At 36.1% G+C, this 25,076-nt stretch overlaps 1 protein-coding gene across 1 annotated transcript in view; it reads right to left on the reverse strand.

Moving 5' to 3' along the window:
• Positions 1 to 25,076, reverse strand: part of LOC148947612 (uncharacterized) — a 103,994-nt gene that overhangs the window by 35,375 nt on the left and 43,543 nt on the right. The window lies entirely within an intron of this gene.

Genomic DNA, 25,076 nt, shown 5'->3' on the forward strand with positions numbered 1-25,076 from the left:
AACTTGTTTTTTTATTTAATTTTTGATCTTTTTCTTTAATAATGATGGGAAATCCAATGAGCCCTCCTACGAAATTCTAGGACCACTGGGTTGATACTATCACCCCTGGAAAAAAAAATAATAAATAAACACGCATCCGTGATCTTTCTTCTGGCAAAATTTGCAAAATTCCATATTTTTGTAGATAGTTGCTTGAAACCTCTACAGTAGGGTTCTCTTATACGCTGAATGTGATGATGTGATTTTCATTAAGGTTCTATAGCTTTTAGGGGGCTTTGTCCCTTTTTTCTAAAATCAGACAAAATTTTTAGGCACGTAACTTTTGATAGGTAAGATTAAACTTGATTTAACTTATATATTTGAAATCAGAATTAAAATCTGATTATTTTGATGTATCTATTGGTATCAAAATTATGTGTTTTAGAGTTTCGGTTACCATTGAGCCGCTCCTTACATACAGTTCATTACCACGAACTGTTTGATAGTTGGCTTTGGAAACCAAGAAATCCTAAATTGTTTAAGTTTTTACGGACAAAAGTGGTTTCAAATTCAACGAGTTTGTTTTTCTTATCTTCCAAGTGTAAAATTACCAGAAATCACCATTTACAAATAAATTAAACCCAAAACTAACAGTAATTACAATAGATAGCAAATAGTCAAACTCAAAACGAGCAAAAAGTAAAAGGAGTATGGCTGACAACACCCATGTCTTCTTCAGACCAGAAAATAATTTGTACTTTACTTTTAAAAAAACTAAAAAACCGTGTATTGTCAGTTTAATACATATTCTCTGTCTTAATACTTCTTTATTTGTTAAAGTAAACAAAAAAATGAAAACATTTAAAATGTATTCTGTTTTCAGTAAAGTGCAATTTATGTTCTGGTCTTTAGGAGGTGGGGAGGTTGTCAGCCCTACTCATGCTAATTGTTGCTATTTTCAGTTTGAATAGGTTATTTATTGTTATTTCTGTTTGCTTTGGGTTCAGTTCATTTATTTGTGGTGATTTGTGGTAGTTTTACGCTCGGAAAATTATGTGAATTTATTTTTACTCATTTTTGGCTTAATGAGGCTGTTTACTATTCCTTGACAAAGTTGTTTTGTTGAAAGTTTTTTATATCAATTTCCGTTCATTTTTTATTGATATAGTCTTTTTCGTATAAAAATATTTTATATCTTTTAATTTTTTTTTCTAATATACTCCATAGTTTTTGCTTTGAAGATTATTTTACTTCATTTCTACTCATTTTTGGTTTAATGAGGCTCTTTACTTTCTTTAAGAAGTTATGTTTCCCATTAACAAATACTATCTGTAAGTAATTAAATAAAAAAAAATTCAACTGGTGAAAGGGGTTGCCTCCTCCTCAAGACCTCGCTCTTTGCGTTAAAGTTCTCTCTCCATGAAAAAATTTGACACTTGTGTGTTATACGCCACTAACTTAAGATTAGGATGTTTAAAACTCGAGAACAAACGTATTTCTTCATTACTTTAGAAACAAATTTGGGCTATATTTTTGCACATTTGGGGGGGGGGGTAAATTAGGTACAATTATTCTGCGCTTTTTATGAAGATTTAATAAAAAAAAGTTTTTTTCAACTGAAAGTTAGGAGCAACATTAAAACTTAAAACGAACAGAAATTATTACGTGTATGAGTGGGTTCGCCCCCTAGTCAATACCTCGATCTTTACGCTAAAGTTCGAATTTTGTTCGAATCACAAACCCTTGAATCACAAAGGCTGGTTAATTAGAATAGATAGCTCTTTTGAAAGTACTAAAAAAAACTTTAGCGTAAAGAGCGAGGTATTGACTAGGGGGGCGAACCCCCTCATATACGTAATAATTTCTTTTTTTTTAAGTTTTAATGTTGCTCTTTACTGTCAGTTGAAAAAAATATTTTTTATTTAATTTCTGATCGTTTTTTAAATGATTTTGGGAAATCCGGTATCCCTTAATAGAAATGTCCCTTCCCCCAAGGAAACATCCTCCATGGAAAGATCCTCCCACGTAAACCCCTCCTCCGACTTCCTTCTCAAATTTTACGCAGCATAAACTTGAGTGAGCGGCGCATAATACACATTTACCAAAATTCCTTCCCGCTACGAAAATTAAAAAAATGAAATACTAAATAAAATTCTCAAATTTGGAATGCCTTATTTTTCACGGGTATTTTCCGCGGGGAGGTAAACGCCGGCCGCCCTTTTTAATACAGATTTTTATTACTCAACGTTCAGGAAGGTCTGATTCATGTAAGAAAAAAAAATTCAAATCACCAGTTTCCAAACACAAAGAGAAAATAGCGTTTTTGTCGGCCCCCCAAAAAATCTCCCCCCAAAAAATATCCCTCGTGGCTGGTTAGTTTCCAATCACTTTCGGAGTATAAAAAGACTAGAAATGCCTGGGGATTGTCAAACAATTTCTCCCTCCATCCTCATGTAGTCTCTCCCTTAGAGCTAATTTTGTGTTTATCTGAAGGCTCAATGAGAGCTAAGATGTTTTGGCATCAAAATGCACCCTTTGAGGTATCTCCCTCCTTCCTTAGCTACAAAACAATCAAATAACCCCATTGCAGAAGTTTCAGTTCATTTTTTAGTTTTGTTATTTGTCTATTGCTTAAAGATAGTATTGGTCATTTTGAAACATGCGGACTTTTTTACGTGGGGGTTTTCTAGAAGATTTTCCACGAGCAAGAATTTTGTGCACGGAGGGGGGGGGGGGTTTACACATATATTCCTCTTTTTCACTTCCCTTAGCATTTCTTAATCAAACTAAAAAATAACACAACTCAAATAAGATATTTTAATTTTGAAAACCATAATTTTTCACGAGCGGGGTATTTTTCAGGTGAGGGGTTTCCGTGGGTGGAGGAGGGGTTATTTTCCACGGGGGAGGGGGGTAAACGCTTAGACCCGTAGACAGTGACTGGGCAAAGGGAACCCCATTAACAGACATAAAAAAAGACAAATAAATCTGGCTTTAAGAGTTTATAACGTCCTATTTTCTGTTTTTTAGACAACAAAACAGAACATTTTTATAAATCATCTTGACAGTCATTTATATCTACTAATACTAACAACAAGGTTGTTAGTCATTTATATCAAGACTTTAAAAAGCAAACAATTCTAACAAGGTTGAACATGTAAAGATTCTAACCAGTGTTTTACCCAATATAAGTACGGTGGTTGAGTTGAACGAGGGTTCAGTTTGGACACCGGTGCCACGCCCGCACATCGACCGAATACCGCCAATGAGAGTCACAATTGACCGCTGCCGGCACGCCGCACGCACGCCGCCACTGGCAGAGGTGGTGGCGTTCGGTTGACTTTGAATTAATTTTGCGGCAATTCTTTATTACGTCGTCCAGCAAAGTCAGAGCTTTTCTTTTCTTGTGTGGTTAAGTATTTCGATTTTCCTGATGAAAAATCAAGCAGGGCTTGCACCATACATTAACTTTCGTGGATTTCCCGAAAATGTATGTGTCACACCGAAAAAAATTCAATAGATAAGGCTCTGAGACCGAAAAATAACAATGAAAACTTTGATTCGACATTGGCTTCGCATATTTTCGTAAATCCGACCCATCTGGTTCTTTTTGACGAGGCATCCTTAATATCTACTGTAAATGGCCTACCACAAACTTTTAAAGAGGTAATTGAGATAAAAAAAAATACATGAACCGAAATTTAGCAATAAATAGAGATACTGGTGATATTTCATTAAGCCCAATTTACGACAGTTTAATTTTGAAGGACTCAATCAATATTTTCACCCGGTATAACTTGAAAGAACCTATTTGCACATCAAATGATGAACGAATTTTTAGGCCAGCCAAAGCTATAGCAAAACTAAGGATTATTGCCTAATCATCTTGGTAAATTCCTTTTTCATTGATTTCAACCTGGTTCTTGTTTAGTTTCTGTTCTGTCGTTGGCAAGTAAAATTCGAAAGGTTCGATTTTTGTTGGTTTCTTTTTCTTTTTTTGTTTAGCATTGAGGACGACTTGGCGGAGGTCCTTGTCGAAATATATGCGTATTTATTATTCTTCATAGTTCACCACTGGCTGACAAAATCCTCGTTTTTTCACCTTTTTTTATTTTTCATTTTATTTTTTTTTCTTTCCTCTCTGAGTTTCATTTGTCATGTATAGCCAGAGTGGTCTTAGAATGTATTTACTTTGCATATAAACCAGACAGATACAATTGCAATATACACGGTTCTTCATATGTTTACAAAAGTATCGTCTTTGTGGAATTAAATTGAAAAAAAATTATTAACTGAAAGTAAGGAGCGGCATTAAAACTTAAAACGAACAGCAATTATTCCGTATATGAAAAGGACTGTCCCCTCCTCAATGCCTCGCTCTTTACGCTTAAGTTTTTTTTTTTTTTTTTTAAATTTAGGTTCGATGTAGGTTCGATTGTGGCTCACCGTGCATGAAAAATTAAAATACTACTTGTATAATATTTTGGCAGATTTATATCGGATATGAAGGGTCGCCTCCTCCTCAATACCATGCTCTTTACGCTAAAGCTGTTAGCACTTTTAAAAAAGCATCCTATTCTAATTAAACAGTTCCTGTTTTTCAATTTTAGTAAACAGTCAAACTTTAGCGTAAAGAATAAGGTATGGTGGGGGAGGGGACAACCCTTCATATATGGCATAATTTCTGTTCGTTTTTCAAATAATGGCGGTAAATTTGGCTCACCCTCTATGAAATAGACCCCTCGCCCTCATGGAACTCGTCCATGGAAATTACATCCAATGTAAATTGAACTCACCCCGTCCCTCCAGAAAGTTCCTTCCTCGCTCAGAATCCCCCCTCCTCTGTGTCAAATTGCTTATAGCCAATTCACCCTGAAATTCTCCTTAGAGATAAAGATATTTAATAAGCTGTGTTGACAAAGAGGTATCTTTTAGTGTGATTTCTGATATTTTATAAAGGGTAAAATTACGTAAGTCCTTCTCCCCCCCCAGAGGCACCCTATTGCAGATGTATAGAAATAAAAAAAAACACATCTATTTGTTTATTATCTTATTTGTAATTCATCCTTTGAGCTATTGTTATCTATTTAAGAATTGACCAGAACATATTAGGGATATAAATTTGAAATGAAGCATGTGACATTAAAACAAATATAAACATGTATGTGTTTGGGCTGATAAAGCAACAAGCACCCTCATAAGATTGTCCTCACCCTACGTTGTACAGTCCTCACTCTGCAAGTTGTTTTGAGAAAATACTATCTATTGTTAAATACTGGTATTTGGGTGCATACAATAAATTTTTTTTTTAACCCTCCTTCCCAGAAAGACTCTCAACCCCTTCTCCAGGAGTGTTTCTGTCTACGACCAACGGTATGAATATTTAATATATAAATGCATACAGCAGAAATGGCATATATGCGTTGATGGGTTTAAAAAAATGATGATAACAATGTAAATAGGAGATAATGAAAAAAAAGGAAGTGTCTACAAATAAACTATTTTTCATTATTTTCTTTTTACATTGGATTTTTTTTTTTTTTTTTTTTTTTAGCTTGTGCTCATAATAGACCTTTCAACAATACCTTACTCAGATTGACATTTGATTGACATCAGATTTTTCATTGGAATAAGACTTTAATCTATGCTCGATTTCTCGGTCACTCCAGAAATGCCCCCTTCCTTGAAAATTATTTCTCAGAAAACAAAACAAGCGGAAAAAAGCCCCCGGATAATCCCCCCGGAACATCTCCATATATAAAATTTGGCAAATAGAATGCAAGACAATTGAAAAGAATTTCGTATAGTAATTCTGTCAAAACCCCCCAGGGTAACATTTCCCCTAGAATATTCACTCATCAGAAATTTCCCTCCCTAAGGAAGATTCCCCCCTTAGAAATCCAGCCCAAACACAATCCCCCCAAAAAAATGGATATATACTTCCCTAAAACTAATACTATATGTAAACAATGAGTAGTATGTACATATTGAATTTGCATAATGCCCCTAGGAATCTCTATGTTATTTGCGTACGCCTCTACACCTTTTCAGAGATTCAGAACTCCCTCACATGGCCTTATACTTTGCATAATGCCCCTAGGAATGTCTATACTATTTGCCGGGACGTATACACCTTTTCAAAGAGAGTGAGTACCCTCTCACATGGCCTTATACTTTGCTTGCCTCAATAGCAATTTGTTTGCGACCCTAGGAATTTCTATACTATTTGCCGGGACGTATAGACCTTTTCAAAGTGAGTGAGTATCCTCTCACATGGCCTTATACTTTTCTTGCCTCATGCTAGTTGGGAACTGTGTAATATGTTATGAAGGACAAGTTTCTTACATAATTTACGTAGACTAGATTTCTACTTCATGATATATATGGTATGCACGCCTTTTAGGGTAAATCCGTGTCAGAAAACCAGTGTGTCTTGTTTAGGTGTTAATATATTCAGTTATTTTTTTGTATATATTCAAGTTTTAAATTATAATTTTATACAGTTTGAATAGTTCATTTGTTCTATCAGTATCTATATTTTACAATCATTTACATTGATAGAGATATTGAATCTTCTAAGCGACTTCTGGTGAGTAAAATTTTCTTATATTATAATAAAAAAGAAATCTATTTTTGTCTCGCCATTAAGTTAAGGAAGAATTTCCTTTACCTTCCTTACTTACGCTTTTTTTTCACCGTGCTGTTAGCTCATTTAAATAGCTTCCTATGTTAATTAAACAGTCCATGTGTTTCAATTTTAGTAAATATTCAAAAAAAAGAGGCAGGTTCACTTTGATTGTGGCTCATTGTATATGAAAAATTAAAATAGAATTTGCATATTAGTTTCGGCAGATTTAATCCGGATATGAAGGGTCATCCCCTCCTCAATATCATGCTCTTTACGCTAAAGCTGTTAGCACTTTCAAAAAAGCTTCCTATTCTAATTAAAAAGTCCCTGTTTTTTTTTCTTCAAATTTCGGTAAATATTGAAAACAGGACCAGTCAGTTTCGCTTTTCATCCTTTCCACCTGAAAAAAGGTGTTAATATTCAAACAGGGCGAGTAGTTTCACCAATAAAATAATCAAATCACTACGTTCTTCTACCTGAAAAGGGATGTTTTCTCACTATCTGATTAAGAAGAGCATGTTTACAAATTTGTTGACTAAATGGCTTTTTCAAAATTGACTTATGAATTTACTTACGAATTAACTTACATAACGAAACTTCTATATTTATATGTTTCTATCACATGTATTAAGGGGTTTACCCCTAGTCAATACGTCGCTCTTTACGCTAAAGTTCGAATTTTGTTAAAATCACGAACTCTTGAATCACAAAGGCTGGTTAATTAGAATAGATACCTCTTTTGAAAGTGCTAAAAAAACTTTAGCGTAAAGGGGTGAGATATTGACTAGAGGGTGACCCCCTTCATATACTCAATAATTTTTTGGTTTAGGTTATGTCGGAGTCTTCTTTTCTTCCTTTTTTCTGTGATTTTAAGTATTTCGCAATTTAGGTATATAAAAAGTTTTAAAAGCTTTGCATATAAAAAAAAGATCTATAATTGTCAACTTTTTGTGTTTGGTACTATGGAATTGAAAGGCCCAGTGCCCTCCATTAATATTCTGGATAAGTAAAAATTGAAGTAGCTAATTAAATTGTGTCATTTTTTTCAACTTTTGGGGGTTTGGTACTGATATTGAAGGGGCAGCGCCCTCTCATAAGCTAAATAGTTTGAAAACTGAAAATGATTTTTATTTTAGAATGCTGTTGATCGGCCATCGCAGCAAAAACGTGCAAAATTGGATGAAACTCAGGATAAAACCGAGACGGGATTAATCGAATCATTGAATGCAACCAGACCAACTGTAATTCCTCCCACACCGCATTCCGAAGGAGAGAAGGAATCTGGCGAGCTAGCTGTGATTATCGACGCAAGTTTTAAATATATATTCTTAAAATACTTTAATAATTTAGTAAATCGACTTCTTATATGCTTGCGGTGAATAATGATATTACGTGATTGACATGTAAAAATTTGCGGCACAATATAACTGAATTAGCATGCATATATTTAGGGTAATGAGATACAGGAACCTTCTGGGTGTTACAAATTTTATAGGCCTGTATACAATACAAAAAATACCAGTTTTATTGGAACTCAAACATCGTGTGCGGAACATGTACTCGCCTTGTTTTACCAGTTTTAATGGTTTTAAGCTATTACTAAAGCCTTTATAAACACCAGCTTTGGTGAAAATCAACGCTACCAGTGGAATACCAAATACCAAGTAAAATATATAAATATGAAATAAAATCCTGATTCATACAGCCTTGAGCATCCTCAAATTCAATGAGGAAGATTATTCTAGCTGATTTGTATACACATGTCACGTATGTGGAGATCTATCTACTTCTTAGAAGATGGGGGAGGGGGATTAGAAGTGTGGATCTAGATCCTTAATTTGGACCAAATTTTGAATGCAGGAAGTTCAAACTGGGCCAGATTGGGACAAAAACTGTTCAAAAGCTTTTGCTTTAACCTTACATATATACAATTTCATCTATGCTTGAGTTTTCTTTGAAAAACTTATTTTGTAGAAAAAGTGCCTAAGCTTATTTACCTAAGCTTTAATTCTTAAATCGTTTGTAAATTTTTAAAAGCTTTGCCGAGACAGGAGTAATCGAACCATTAAATTCAATCAAGCCAAGTGCCAGCTCTATACAGACCACTATGCAACCTGGTAGAAAATTTAAGAGGGAATGGATGCTTTCATATAATGCATCAGCCTCATCTGGTCAAGATTGGGAGGACACTCCTCTTGCCAGGGACTTCAGATGTACAAGTGCAGTCTGAATTTGTAAATGTACATATTTTTTTTCTTTCCGTATTTTCGAAAATAAGGCAAATTTTCTCAAGCGCGTAACTTTTGATGAGTAAAACTAAACTTAAATTTGTTTCTAAACTATTCTATAATAATCCTATTTTATTTTCTTTCATTAGCATTAACCTAATTAGCAGTATAAAAGAGTGGTTATAATGCAGAAGTATCAAATAGATTATCATACTTTTCTATAGATTTATAAACCTTACCTGTAATTTCTCTTTTAAGCAAGATGTTTTCTAATGCAAAATTCCATTATTTCATTAAACAAAATCTATATAAACAAACCACTATTTCACAATTGGCTGTTGAGCAAACATTCTTAAACTAGGATATGTTTGCAGTTAACTTTGCGCCTACTTAACCATTATCAAAATAAGCCATCGGAAAGGTTGAAAATTTGAATGTTAATCAGACAAGTATAAAATGAATGTGAATCGCCCGTTACAAAGTGGTTCAAATAACTGGATGTTTTTATCTTAGAGATGAAGATATTAACGTGAGAAAGGGATTCTTAATAATTTCAAATGTGACGGCACAGAGATGTCAAAAACAAATGGAACATACAGAAATTACGTTTAGAGATTATTTGGGCGAAACTGTTTTGGAAATTTTAGGCACTTAGTTCTGTGAAACAGTTAGAGACATTTGAAAATATGATTTCAGAAGATGTTTTCGAAAAGGATTTGAGGCTGAAACTCTAGGGTTGTTATAATACACAAGTTCTATTTGAACAGCGTTGTGAAGTCCTCTACCCCAACTCGAAAGGGCTCCAATCCCCCAATCCCAAACCCGAAGGAAGCTCCCGGTCCCCAAAGGTCCCCCTGGGCTCTAAAAAGGACCATCCAGCCCTCATCCAGGTAAACATATGACTAGAAATTAACATGATTTTTCAACTTTATGAAATAATGGTTATTTCACATAAAAAATAAGCTCCTTTTTTTATAGATTAATGAAATAACACCGCCATTGGGCGATGAAACATCAGCATATACTGAGCCAATTCTAACACCACCAGTGGAGTTCAGAGATGAACCATCAGCATTAGTTCTAGACAATATGGAATGGCATAGAGGTTTTCTTAATGATGTTTTTGGGGAGATGGCTAGCGTAGATGATTTAACTTGTGACTTTGATATGATAGAGGATCCAGAATGGATAGATAGATTCATGTGTGAGCATTTAGGTGATGTTAGTAGTGCAACTGAACCGGGTTCCCATATAGAAATTACGTCACAGGACAATACAGTCTGGCTCGATCAGCTGTCTCCAAACACACTGGAAGACATGGTAACTAGCCTAGGAGACTTTATGCCATCTCCATCTAATGTAATTGAACAGACGGGGGATGGTGTTATTGACAATTCTATGTCACCCCCCACCATTCCCCTTAATGATACACCTAGTACTAATAATAGTAGTAGTAGTAGTAGTAATACAACAATGCGAGTTGTTGGATCTAATTTTTCCGGGGATATTTTTGACGATAGTTTTACTATTAGTGAATTGAGTCCTGTGCAAATAGGTGCAGGACATGAAAATAGTGTCATGTCCCCGGAATTACGTGAATTTTATTTGTTTGAGTCTGCTCTAAGTAGCAGACATAGGGTAGATTTTAACCCTCCCGAGGAAAACGTGGTTGACAGGGGCATTATTTTAACAGACCCTGTGAATGTTCTCCATAGCTACATCGACAGAATTCGAGCAGAAACTGAGATTCAGATTCAGAATTGGGGGAGTAAAGGGGGGGTTAAAGCATCAGTGAATCAAAAAGTTTATTTACAAAAGGGGACATCCAGGGATATTTTTTATTTTCATTTTTCAACTGGCAACCAGACTTTTTACCCTGGTCTAAATGAATTTGAGGACAAATTTTTCAACTGGGTAAATAAATTAATATTGACTTTGGACACGTTTAATGAGAGGGGAAGTGGGTCCACAATTTTATACATTGAACACATGGATCTGAATCTCAGTCGATTTAAAAAAAACTTCATTTTTAGGGGAGGGTGGGGTAGTCGACAAATAAAATGCCACCCAGATTTGTCGGCTACAGGAGGGGTTCAAGGTTTCAAATTTGACACAGGGCTGCAATGCTTTAAATATGCATTTTTAGCAGCAGCCCATAAAACATTAAACAAAGATTCATCAATGAAAAATCTCGATGGACTTGCACGTAACAGTGGAAAAAATTTCCCTAAAGTAAATTTTGATTGTGTAGAGGGGGAACATCCGGTGTCCTTGAAAGAAATAACCATATTTGAAAAAGCAAATGAAAATCTTGGGTTGGGGGTGGTTGTTCTCCAGTATGACACAGAATGTGTAAATGGGGGAAAGAAACCAAATAAAAAAGGAGTTTTGTATTCAGTTAGGACACCGATGGTAGATAATGTTAAAAATTGGGTTTGGGTTATTTATGAGCCTCCCAAAGATGTAAATTCCTATGGTCATTTTTCCTCGTTACAGCAATAAGTCGACTCCTATCCCAAGGCAAGAACAAAGGAGAACGTCTCTATTGCCCCATGTGCCTTTCCCCATTTCGATCTGAGTGAACATTTTCAGACCACATGAGGAATTGCAAAATTCTTGGGAATCAACGAATTGAAATGCCGGCACAAGGCAAAGATACTTTACAATTTAAAAATTTCCAAAATTCCCTGCTACAAGTTGATAAAATATCTTTAGATTGTGAATCAAGACTGGTGGAGGTATCAGACCCATCAAGGCCAAATATAGTCAAGGAACACAAACTAGTTGCGTGTTCCTATGCGCATGCCCGTCGTCATTCCAATAATAAAATGCAGTTGGAATAGTTTTTTTTTGGCTATGGATGAGGAGGTTAGTATGGAAAAGTTATTGATATCTTTAATAAAAACAGCAAACGGCGCAATTTCACGATTGCGTCACACCAACTACCCAATGACATTATCAGATAAGGAGCAACTGGCACTAGAAAAGGGGACAATTTGTTGGGTTTGTAGGGGTGTTCTTGCCCCAAAAGACGCGGTCCAGGATCATAATCACCTTATTGACCCCAATTCAACGGGAAAAAGTAACTTTCGGGGGTGGGCTCACAATTCATGTAATTTAAAAATTAAACAGCAACTCCTTCTTCCGGTTTTTATACATAACTCTAACTAGGATCTGAAGTATGTGCTACCAGAAATGGCACATTTTCAAAGAAATGTAACAGTGGATAATGCATGGGTGATAGACAGATTTCCCTACAATATACTACCTAGATCGTTTAGAAAGGTCACTTTCTTATAATTAATGTTGAAATTTGCTGATTCCACTACTGAACAAACGAATAAAATTTACTTTTCCGATTCAACCATTGTTTCAACCAAATCATTGAGAAAAACAATTCAAGTGTAGAAAAACGATGACGACTGGAACGCTTTCCCCTTCTCAAGCAGCAATTTCCATGTGACTCGTGTTATCGACTGTTAGTTAAGGATAAGAATACCTTTGATTATTATTGTTCCATGTCGAAAGTTACTAAGGATACTATTCCTTCGATTTAATTGTTTTTCGATTGTCTATACATCCGTAGGCGCACCCCCGACGAAAAAAGTTTTTCTAGGAAAGTTTGGGCAGAGGGAGGGTGTAAAAATGGCTTTGACTACTGCAAATTCTATTTGTCGAGTGACTTGTTACCTCTGTTATACATTATGCGTAAAAATACGGAAAAAATGTATGGAGAATTTAATCTTAATTTGGGATATTATTTTTCGCCTCCTCATCTGGTGATAGAACTCATCCTAAAAATTAGTGGGAGAAACATTGAGCTAATCACAGATATTGATCAGCATCTGTTCATCGAAAGGTCTATGAGGGGTGGATTTGTTTTTCTTGGGGATCGTCTCTTGGAAATTGATCCAACAGGAGAGAAGACGGGGACAAAATCCGATGCAGTTTTCTTTGATATGAATCCTCTCCACCCCTTCGGCATGTCTCCTTATGCACGACCTTGTGGTGACCATAATGGGATCAATGACCCTCAAGCTCCCCGTTTCCCCACCCTTGGGAGTATACAGAATAATGGACCGGTTGGATGGTTTTTTGAAATTGATGGGGAGATACCAGTTGAGCTTCACGATTCAGTAAAGGATTTTGTTTTCCCGCGCATCGATAGACCTGTGACTAAGGACTGTTTGAGCCCTCGCAATAGGCGTTTAGTCGAGGTGGATGGATTGCATTGGTCACCTTCAAAACAAAAATTTATTGCTGACCTTCTGCTGAAAAAAAATATAGTTGTACATCATGTGACTTTAAAATGGATGTTCAACAACGGTTTCAACGTCACAAAGGTTCACAGAGCGCTCCAGTTTAGCCAAAAACCCCATCTGAAAACGTTTGTTGACACTTTTGTCAAGAAACGTTCTGCAGCGCAGACAAAAGCCTAAAAAGAATTTTATAAGCTCATTTTGAATTTAGCTTTTAGTAAATTGTGCGAGAGTGTTTGCAATAAGAACCGTTATGACATCGTGACTGATCCCGAACATTGTGCTTGAATTATCACCCACCCAAGTTACACTTCTTTTATAATCGTTGGCCCAGACCTGGTACTATTGAATAGAAAAAAAAACACGCACTGTATTAAATAAAAATATTGCTGCAGGCAGTGCGATCTTGGAGATCTCTAAAAAGCTCATGTTGGAATTCTACTACAATGTGGCTAGGGTACTGTGGCCGAAAAAGGGGCAAGTAGAGGTCTGCTACGGGAACACAGATTCTCTACTGTTAAAAGTAAAAACCCTAAATCTAATTGATGATTTGGCGCAAGGTGAAATTATCAGCTCACGGATGGACTACACCACTTGGAGTGGGCCTTACCCAGAACTAGTGAAACGTCGGGTGCCAAATCAGCTTTTATTTTTTAAATCAGAAATAGGAAGCGACATGATTTCCCGTGGTGTGTTTGTAAGTCCGAAGGTGTACTTTATACAGAAACACGACGATGAAATTAAGAAACATTGCAAAGGGGTGCCCATGCGCTGTATAGATAAGATTTTCAATGGACATTTATAGAAATTGTATTGTTCAAAATACTATTACACCAGTCAAATTGCTGGCAATTCGTTCCCTCAACTACAGGAACTTTACTGTAAATGTAGAAAAAATTGCCATGAGTACCATCTCCGACAAGGTCTATGTTTGTCAAGACGGTTTGACTACCCCCCCCCTTGGACACTATTTAACTTCAGACCGGGCCGAATGTGTTATCCATAGGTAAAGTCTCGTTTTGAATAAAGTCCATTAATTTTTTTCCTAAAACCTTGGGGGGGCCGCGCGGCCCGGGGGGGGGGAGTGTGGCCGCCAGTGGGGGGTGTACTGCCACTACCAAAGTCATATTTTTTTTAACTTAGAGCAGATTGTTTTTGTAAATATACATGTTTCATTAAAAAAAAGTGATATTATTTTAAGTGCTTTAAACAAATGTTTTATTTTTTTCTATAAATAAACAAAAAAAGTATTTATTTAAGTGTTTTTCTCTCTCTGTGCCTATGTAAATGTTGTATTTTTTTATTATAAATAAATTAAAAGTGTATTTTTTCATGTTTAATGTGCTTATGCATATAATAAAAGAGAATATGATTCTTTTATTCGTCTTCTTATTATTATTATTCTTGAACAGAGTAGGGGAAATTATTTAGTCATTAGACAACTATGGTCTACAGTTAGTTGTCCGCCGAGTGAACTGTTGAAGGGAACATGTATCAATTTAAAACACCATTCAGATCGTTTTTGTTTTGGCCGTCAATGTCGTACAAAACAACTCTCTTAACTAAAATAATTCAAAATTGCTATTAAATGTATCTGGAAAAGCTGAAAAAATCTACTATTGTTGCAGTGTTTGGCAGGAGTCATACGATAAAATAAAAGCAATTGCTGCCACCACGGGTTTTGTGCAGATACAATTCATACAGGGACTTGGTGTTTTCAGCATTATTGAACCAAACTCTTGGCTGATCATTGACGATCTGGCAGAATCTATTGAACAATGGTCCCAGGAAATGCTACAACTGTTCACTGTTCACTTTCATCATGATCAGATTTCCGTTACTCTAGTTCTACACAACCTCTTTCATCAGAGCAATTTTATACAAACACTTGCTTTGAACTGCACCTCATATAACATATAAAGAATTGTTCGTGATTCTCGTTAGCTAATAACCTTCAATAAACGAATCCATCCAGGTACCCCTAAATTTCTGCTCTCGGCATACAATCAGGCAACTAATAAAACCCACGGTTATATCCTATTGGATCTTAATCAAAATACACCCGAGGATCTGCGTGTAGTCACAGATAATTTCGACAATGAAATTACAGTATATCTTCCGGTGAACACTAAAAAGAACTATTAGTCGCAATCATGACACTGAAGAAACTACATGTAAATAGACATTTGTTTTCAGTTCTAAGCACTTCAAAACCTCCGCTTAGGAAAGCCATACTCAAACATGGTAGTGACAATAATTTCATTAACCTAATATATGAACTTTGTTTAAATTTGACCAAGGGTAATGTTCAACTGCCGGAAGTAGTTAAGCAACAGGCAAAGCAACATCGTTCCATTTTACGTACAGTGGCCTCTAAAAAGAAAGGAAAGAATTTTAAAAAGAAACGTCTTCTTCAGGCAGGTGGTAGCTTTTTCACACTTTTACTGCCGAAAATTGCAGGACTTGTAAACAGTTTTCTCTAGATGTCAAAACCCTATAAATTGACTCCAATAGAACTCGCTCTCTCACCCGTGGAACACTTTGAGAACAATCTGAGTAAATTCCTTGACAATAACAATATTGAGGATGATAAAAAAATGCTTTTACTTCAAGATGCCCTTCGCCAAGTCGATAAACACAAGACTTATCGATCGAAGCCCACTGCTGCTGCTGGTATTGATTGCAAAACAGAATCATCTTCTCAAGAGTCTGCTGCTGCTGGAACACAATAAAAGAAGGAGGAACTGGATTCAATTGTATTGAAAATTGTAAATGTAAGGCCCCACTCATATCGTGAACAAATTACACGACCCCTAACCTATCTCATGGAAAGTGGTCAAGATCATATTCAAGTTGAGAGCAATGGGAAAGGGATTATAATTCAGTGCAAGAGCTATAATCTACTTGATTTAATCTATGATATGGTTACAAATCGTAAAGGACTATTATCATTTGACGCTCATCTATACAACTTTCTAAATACATTAAACTTCCCCAAAAGTCTTATTAGCAACAGACAAATTCTAAAAAAATTAAATGAACATGTATCTTCAACATCATCAACATCGACACCATTAAAATATGAACATGAAGAAGAAGAAGAAGAAGAAGATTTTAAATCAATCTTGGAAAATACTAGCACACCTAGCGGAAAAAACTTGACAATGGCGGCGAGGAAAAATCGAAAACGTTTCATGTCACCATCACCATCCAGTATACAAAAGGGTAGCAGACGTTACACAACGTGTTTACGTTCAAAATGGTTGAAGTTCTGAAAGGTGTTTATGAAAATATTGGTGAAGTGGGGAGTTTAAGTTCCCACATCACTATTTAAAAAGTCGCGTATGTTCGAACTATAATTTTACGAGAATTTCTAGAAAATTAGTGAAGTTAAACTCTTTACAGACATCAAAGACTTTGCGCTACAGAATATCAAAAATCTAAACCCTTTTACACGTAGCAAAAGATGACAGAATTTCTACTGGCTCTAGATCAGATTCAAAGACGTCACAATACACTGTAAAAGTACATTCTACTTGCAATCAGTGTTTATAGTCGTTATGCATATACAATTCCATTGCGATCAAAGAGAGGTGTTGAAGTTGCTCAGGCCATTGAAAGTATTCTCGAACAGGATTCATATAAAAAAATTCAAACGCATCGCGGTAGTGAATTTGTTAATCCCCATGTTGCAAAAGTACTAGTGAAATATAATGCACTGCTCTATCATAGTCATAGTCCTATAAAGGCTGCATTGGCCGAACGATTGATAAGAACTATTCGACTTTTAATTTCAAGATATTGTACCTTGAAAAATAAATCGGCTTTAATTCATGATCTAGATAAAATCATGTTGATTAGTAAGAAACGACCTCATCGATCATTGTCCAACTCAAGCCCAACGGAAGTTTGTCATTCTGATCATGATACAATTGACACCTTTCTTAAACAGTACTCCAATGAAACGATTGTCAAGAAGAAAAATAAATTCAATGTTGGTGATACTGTTTGAATTAATAGGACAACTAATGTTTTTGAAAAGGGGAATTACTTGTGGTCCACAGAACTTTTTAAAGTGGTAAGAATCCTAGACACTAAGCCCATAACTTATCGCCTGCGTGATACCAAAGATGAAGAGATTCTCGGCGGCCTTTGTGACTATGAACTAGAAAAAGTTAAAAATAATAGTGAAATCTATCAAATTGAAAAGATATTAAAGACTCATACTCGCAGGTGTAAGAAACAGCTGCTTGTTCGGTGGCTAGGATACAACTCTGATTTTGATTCTTGGATCGGTGTTGAAGATATTGACAATGCCAAATGATTTCTATGTAGCTTTCATGTCCAACGTCTCCGATCCTTTCTACAACGACTTGAATGCGACAAGTGATTTTAGGACAAAACTCTCCCCCGCCATCAAATTTGACGGTGCGTATGAAGTTGTTCTTGTCGACTGTATTTTCAAAAATACCTATGACATCCTGAGAAAGGATCTTGTGTATGATATGAAGGTTATACCATTCGATTGGACACTCTTTGTCGACTATGAATGGGTTGAAGCACTTAAATCTAGCGAATATCCACATGCCAAATTGCAATATATTGAATACGATAATATGATAGATTTGTGTCGTACAATCAATAGAAAAATCTCATATCGTAGGAATGGTACATTCCATTTTAATTATTCATTGGAACATGATAGGATTTACATTACTTCACCTGTTGACACTGAAATAATTATTCTCAATGATAATCTGAGAGACGTTCTTGGCTTTAAACAGAACACGATCAATGGGAAAAATGCTGGCACCGTTTACGGGATGGATCAAGTTATTTTTGCTGATTATCCACCTAGTTTCACCTCGGACTCTTGCATATTTCTCTATGCATTCTTTGTGGAAACGTCGAGAGTCGGTAATTCAAATGTACTCCTCCTAAGTGTTCTTGAATGAAAAACAACTCATGAACTTATTCATCGCTAATATATAATGTACTTTCTGTATGTTCCTGTAAACACTTCGTAATTGGAACTCTGTCAGTTAACACTAAGAAGTGAATTGGGTTGATCCTCTAGCAATAACAAAAGGCTTAGCAGTGATTACATGTCATTTTCGACCCATTGTCAACGATAGTACCATCACCTAGAATGAACAATAGAAGAATTCCATTTGTCTGTCCCGATATTGATTGTTATGTTAGTGCTTTGAGTCCAAGTGAAATCTGCAATGGATTGGACTACTATAAGGGTCTTGCTACAATGTCTGGCTATAGTCATTTTAGCTGGTTTGCTAGGCTATTTCGTTCTGCGTTACCCCTTGCCAGAAAATATCTGGCACCTGCAGAATCAAATTTTGCTGCCTCCCCACTACAGGACTGGGGGTCGAGCAAGAATTTCAAGGAGAGTGTTAAGGAAAATATTAGATCTTCAGCAAGAGCCGTTGATGAGCAATTAAAATCTCGGCAAAATGAGGAGGGGTTGAAAAGGATGCGTGCGCGTCATTCACTCATCAGTCTCCACCCAGGTGGGAAGCGAAGGACATCAACAAGGACTTTGAGGAATAAAACAAGGAAGGCCAATAAGCAGAAGAAAAAAAGAAAAAGATTGTTAGATCAAAGAGGGATTTCTTCTCTTAAGATGACTTATCTCCCCCACAAGGAATCATATCCATCAATCAGTTCCTCATTGAATGTATTCATTGCCGAAAATGTTAGTGTCAGTGTCAAGTATTGCTACTAACAACATTTTAACCCCCAACAACCCCTCTCGGACAATACACACTTTCAAATATTTTCCAATGAAGATTATTTCATTGATTTGTCATCAACATTTATTGATTTAATTTTTACGGTGAAGAAAAAGTCAGATAATACAACTCCAAATGCTGGCGATGGTCTCTCCTACGAAAACTGTATTCTACACAACCTTTTCAAACAAATTAATTTATTTATCAATGGAACATTGGTGAGCACTAGCAATAATTTATCCAACAATGCAAGCTACATACAATTTATGAAGATGACAACAAAGGCATACAAGGAGTTGAGAGGACAATCATTGGGCTATGAATATCGATCAGGTGTTGATACTGACGGTGAGTTGACTACTGCGGTGACCCAGGAGTATCATCTAGTTGGAAAATTAAATCATGAGATATTCAATATATATCAATGGCTACCCCCCAATGTCAAGATTGACATAAAGTTACAGATGACCCCATCGAATTTCATTTTGAGAAAAACACTTCCTGCAGCACCCGATGCAAATCTCAATAGCACATCGGCGATTCTCCACGTCCGAAAACAACATGTTATGACCTCTGGCTCATCGCCAGTGGAAAATCTAAGAGCCAATGGTAACAACGTTAAACTTTTTGTCCCCCATACGATCACCAATCAACGTCACATTGCCACTAGTTCTCGTAGCTATAGCGATTCATCATTTATCAATGGAGAAATCCCATCAAAATTGGCTTTGGCCTTTCTTAAGAGTGGCAGTGCCGTTGGATCCTGGACTGAATCCCCCCATGATTTTAATTTTTTCGGTCTATCTAGCCTTGTGTGCAAAGTGAATGGTATTCCACTGTACACTCTATCTTTTGACAAAAAATCCTCCCGAAATCTGTTTGAATTGACTATGTACCCTCTTTCTCCTTACTTTCAATTATTTAAAATTGGAATAATTGATTGAGTATGTTAAAAAGTTGGACGGGCAATAATTTTGGATAATTCGGGGACTAAAGATATGACTATAGAACAGACAGGGATTGTACGATAAGAGTTTACATTTGCCAATACGCTGACTTACCGCAACGCGATAAGATTACTAAGTCATTTTTAAACCTATTGGGAAATCCCAATCGGCGGCAGTGCTCTACTAGACTACGTACAATTAACACGTAACAAAAAATCAATATTTTTAGTATTGATTTATGTAGTTTCCAACACAGCTACTACTGTATGCCTTCGTACTTCATTGAAAAAATTCTAAGTGTTAACAATTCCCTAATCATTGTTAATAGCTGTTTGTCGACTTTGAAGACTGGCCATTGGCTATGCATCTTTCAAACAGCGAAGAATATTGAATTCTTTGATCTTCTTGGCCTATCGTATAAATTCTACGCTCCATACATCAGCAACTTTATTGAAAGTAGTGGGACAACCATTATTCAAAATCAACGAAGAGTACAAGATTTAAGGAATAAGACATTGGTCTTTCGTGCACTACTCTTTCTCATGTTCAGATGCCGCGGCTATCCCTACAACGTGTTTCTTAATCTCTACGTTGACTTACCCCGATTGAACGATTTTTCAGTGGATAATAAACTTACAAGCGTATTTAATATTAATTTCAGTGCCCTACGAATAAAATTTTCTAAAAATGTATGTGAAATTGTTTATTAATAATAAAAAAAATTTATATACATGATAAAACGATTTTTCTACTCTTTAGATTTCATCTTCTACTAGGTATAGGTATTTGTCGACAACAACTAGTGCAGGTAGATTATCTGAATTCACAGTGTACTGATCCTGATGTACTGCAATGTCAGGGTCACATTTTCTACAGTAGAGCGTGACTTCACTATTGTCATATCTCTTTGCATAGTCAATGATACTATTCTCATTCATTCTTTAGATTTCACAAGTTTCGATTTACTTATTGGCAGCAGTTTCACAAACAGTGTCCTCAAGTGTTGAATCACATTCCATCAGAGCCTAATAAAAATCAGTTGGTTTATAATGATAATGCCCATTGACTTCACAACAATAACGCAGAAACCATATTCTTTTATTATTCCAGCAGTTGAATCGTTGACCCGGTTCCTCCTCCAAGAACAATCTAAAACCACGACGATACCAATCTCGTAGCAATAAACTAAAATCACGGTTAGGATTCTTTCCAATCATACCGGGATATGCGTTCTCCCACTGATTACATTTATCATAGTGATAATTGAAGCATAGGTTTCCACTAGGATGAGAGTCACACACCTCTTCATGACAGGAATTACAACCTTTAATTTGTACAGCATATCCTTTATGCAATTTACATGGGTTGCATAATCTACACTTTTCATCATACTCATCAATCATTGTGCAATTCTCACATAATGACCAGCTGCCCTGTGTGTACATTCATAGCGAACATGTATAGAACATTTTGTCATGTGTTGTCACTCTCACTGCCACTATGAAAATGAGTTTGCAACAACAAAAAATTGTCTGAGAGAGAGATTGGAGTAAATCATCCTTGAGCACCAACTTTCTTATGAAAAAAGTCCTAAATTTCTAAACTAATGTTTAAAAGCATATCCACAATATCATTTTACCGTGTCGTGATCAATATATCAATAAATTGTGTAAATGCATTTGGACCACGACATAGAAGCTTCATACAATAGTCTAATGATGGAGAATCAGTTTTCATTATATCGACAAGCATTCCCCGAGAAAATATCTTTCTTTGAATAGACAGCTCTAGAAAATCGTCATCTAGAATCAAAGTTTTTCCATAAGAACTAGATACCCATGATTCGCTCTTCCTCGAATCTATCCATTTTTTAGAGTCCTAACTCTCTCACAACCAACTTCAGACTAACCAGAATTTTTTCTATTCTAAAAAATATACGCTAGTCTACTATAGAAAGAAAAATACCTTTGATTTAGAAACAATTTTATTGAACATAATTACAATAATAATATTCACTGATGCATTTTGTTCTCGTCAATAAATTTTGATACGACATCTAATGCTGACCGAAGTTTATTTATATGGAGAATATTCACTTTTCCAGCAGAACATAGCTACTCCTGCTGTTTAAATTTTCTTAATGATATCATGTATCTTGCATACATAGCGTCCTATTCAAAGTATAGTCTACAACCGGCGGTTATTTCCACAGCCACAGTGGGTACTCGTATATCGTTGCTGCTGTTGTCGGCTCCATCATTAATCTCCAATAATGTAAATGCACCTTTCATTTTTCTCTACTAATATCTTCTCAAATTAATTATTCTCTTTGAATTCAATTCTCACACTAATATGAATTGTAAAGAAAACTATTCCTTTTATTCAAATCCCAATCACCAATCAAGTTATGCTCACTCTCTTTGAAAAGGTGTATACGTCCCGGCAAATAACATAGAGATTGCTAGGGCCGTACGCAAAGTATAAGGCCATGTGAGGGAGTTCTGAATCTCTTTGAAAAGGTGTAGAGGCGTACGCAAATAACATAGAGATTCCTAGGGGCATTACGCAAAGTATAAGGCCATGTGAGGGCATTCTGAATCTCTTTGAAAAGGTGTAGAGGCTTACGCAAATAACATAGATTCCTAGGGGCATTAAGCAAAGTATAAGGCCATGTGAAGGAGTTCTGAATCTCTTTGAAAAGGTGTAGAGGCGTACGCAAATAACATAGAGATTCCTAGGGGCATTATGCAAATTCAATATGTACATACTACTACAATGGGCAAAATTCACAACTTGCAGCCCTTCCCCCGGGGTTGTGGCGGGTCATTTTACATCGAAAGACAAAGTTATTAGATTTTTTACTATGCTGAACAAAATGGCGATCTGAAAATTTCGATCCAGTGACTTTGGGAAAAAATGAGCGTGGGAGGGAGCCTAGTTGCCCTCCAATTTTTTGGTTACTTAAAAGGGGCACTAGAACTTTTGATTTCCGTTCGAATGAGCCATCTCGCGATATTTTAGGACCACTGGGTCGGTACAATTACCCCTGGGTAGAAAAAAAAAACAAAAACAAACAAATTAAAACGCATCCATGATCTTTCTTCTGGCAGAAAAAAAAATATAAAATTCCACATTTTTGCATATAGGAGTTTTAAATCTCTACAACAGGGTTATCTTATACGCTAAATCTGATGGTGTAGTTTTCATTAAGATTCTATGACTTTGGGGGTCTTTTCCCCTTTATTTGAAAATAAGACAAATATTCACAGGCTCGTAACTTTTGATGGGTAACACTAAACTTGATGAAATTTATATAATTGAAATCAGCATAAAAATTCGGTCCTGCTCGTGTATGCTCCTTTTTAATTAGATTCCTTGTATCTTATTGAATGCCACAACGAATCTATTATTTCAACTATTATGCAAGGGTTCTGAAACGCCACAGCCATTTCGTTTCTACCAGATTTCTACTTCTCTTGATGAATATCGAAGAAGACCAGCGTTCAGCCAGCGACTTGCGGAGTTTTTAACTCTTGAATAGACCAGAATCTTTTGTAAATTCAAGCTGGGATTGGAGGAAGACTGATGAAAACATTAATATTTGCGGTCAACATTGTAAACCTTAATGTTTACGCGCCGCCGAAATTTCACCAGCGGCGGTGTGGCGAAATCATCGGCGGCGTACCACCGCTGCTTTTTTTGTGCCCCGCCGCCGCCGGTCTTCCCTTATCGGGGCGATGCCGGGGTCAAGTTCAGTTGCACGTTTGTTCATTTGCATGATGGTTCAGTTTTACGGTGGTTCAGCTGCACGGTGGTTCAGTCACACGGGGGTTGAGTTGCATGACGGTTCATTTAAAGGGGGTTCAGTTGCATGGTAGTTCAGATGCACGATGGTTCAGTTTCATGGTGGTTCAGTTACAGTGGTTCAGTTACACGGTGGTTCAGTTACATTGGAACCAGCTTATATATGGTCTCACAACAAGGCGAAAATTAAAATGTGATGTTATTAGCCATAATATCAATGAGGAGCATTCATTAAAGATCCAATGGTAGGGTAGCTCTTTTGGCGTAGTCTACAGGGGTGTAATTTACTATGTGGTTGGGCGAGCAACTGCTCCCTCTAGACCCAAGTTTACCCCACCCCCGCAAAGTTGAAATTTAGTTTCTGTAAAAAAAATCTTGTCAAAATTAAGTTAAGCCTGCATAATTCAACTATTCAGAGAAATAGGACAGTTTTCTTTAGTATATTTTTGCGTTTAGGGTAATTTATTACTTATTTTTCAGTTTCCACTTTAATTTTCACTGGATTTGAGAAAATTGGCTCCAACATAGAAAATATATATAGAATATAGAGAAGAATATATTTAATTCTTAATACGTGACATAGAGAAGTTGAAAACACTACTTTTTTCAAACAAGGAAATAACAAAGCATTTACACTTGTTTCTGACTAACGGATTAAACAAAAAGCAATTTTTTTTCAACTGAAAGTAAGGAGTAACATTAAAACCCAAAACAAACAGAAATTATTCCGTATATTCCATAGATGGCGTGATCATTCAAGATTTAAAACCTTCGATTCTTGGTTAAATTATAAAAGAGCTAGAAATAGAGCAACTAAATTCCTTCGTTTAAAGCGTCAAGAGGTGGAGACAAATGTTATAGCATCAGTCCAAAGTTGCCCAAAAAGATTTTGGAAATATGTGAGAAGGAATCAAGTTTGACAATCCCCATCATCCATTTCCTTTATAGATCCTGAAACTTTATCACATATAGAAGATGATTTTGTAAAATCACAACTTTTAAATAAGGTATTTGGTTCAGTTTTTATTCAAACACACACCAAAATACACACTCAGTTTACTCCTCCAAATTTAGCAAAAGAATTTGATGATTCAGAGTTTACAGTCCAGCAGGTTTATCTGACACTCCGAAATCTTGATCCAGGAAAGGCACCAGATATTGATTGATTTTCCAATGTGATGTTACGTGAACTCGCATCAGTGCTTGCTGGACTACTCACATATCTCTTTAATCTTTTGTCTCTCATCTTGTAAATGTCCTTCAGCTTGGAAAAGAACTATCATTAGACCGTTGTACAAGAATGGTTCAAAGTCCCGTTTCAATAATTACAGACCAATTTCAAATACATCAATCTTTTCCCGTATAATGGAGAAAAATGTGGTGAGTAGAATCCAGGCACATTTTGAGGAAAATAATTTATGGGATTCTGCTCAGCATGGTTTCCACAAACGACGATCTTGTAACACGCAACTTCTTGAAGTGAT

This window comes from Artemia sp. Qi Xiang Cuo, chromosome 10 (assembly GCF_049724085.1).
Source record: "Artemia sp. Qi Xiang Cuo chromosome 10, ASM4972408v1, whole genome shotgun sequence".
In the NCBI taxonomy this organism is placed as follows: domain Eukaryota; kingdom Metazoa; phylum Arthropoda; class Branchiopoda; order Anostraca; family Artemiidae; genus Artemia; species Artemia sp. Qi Xiang Cuo.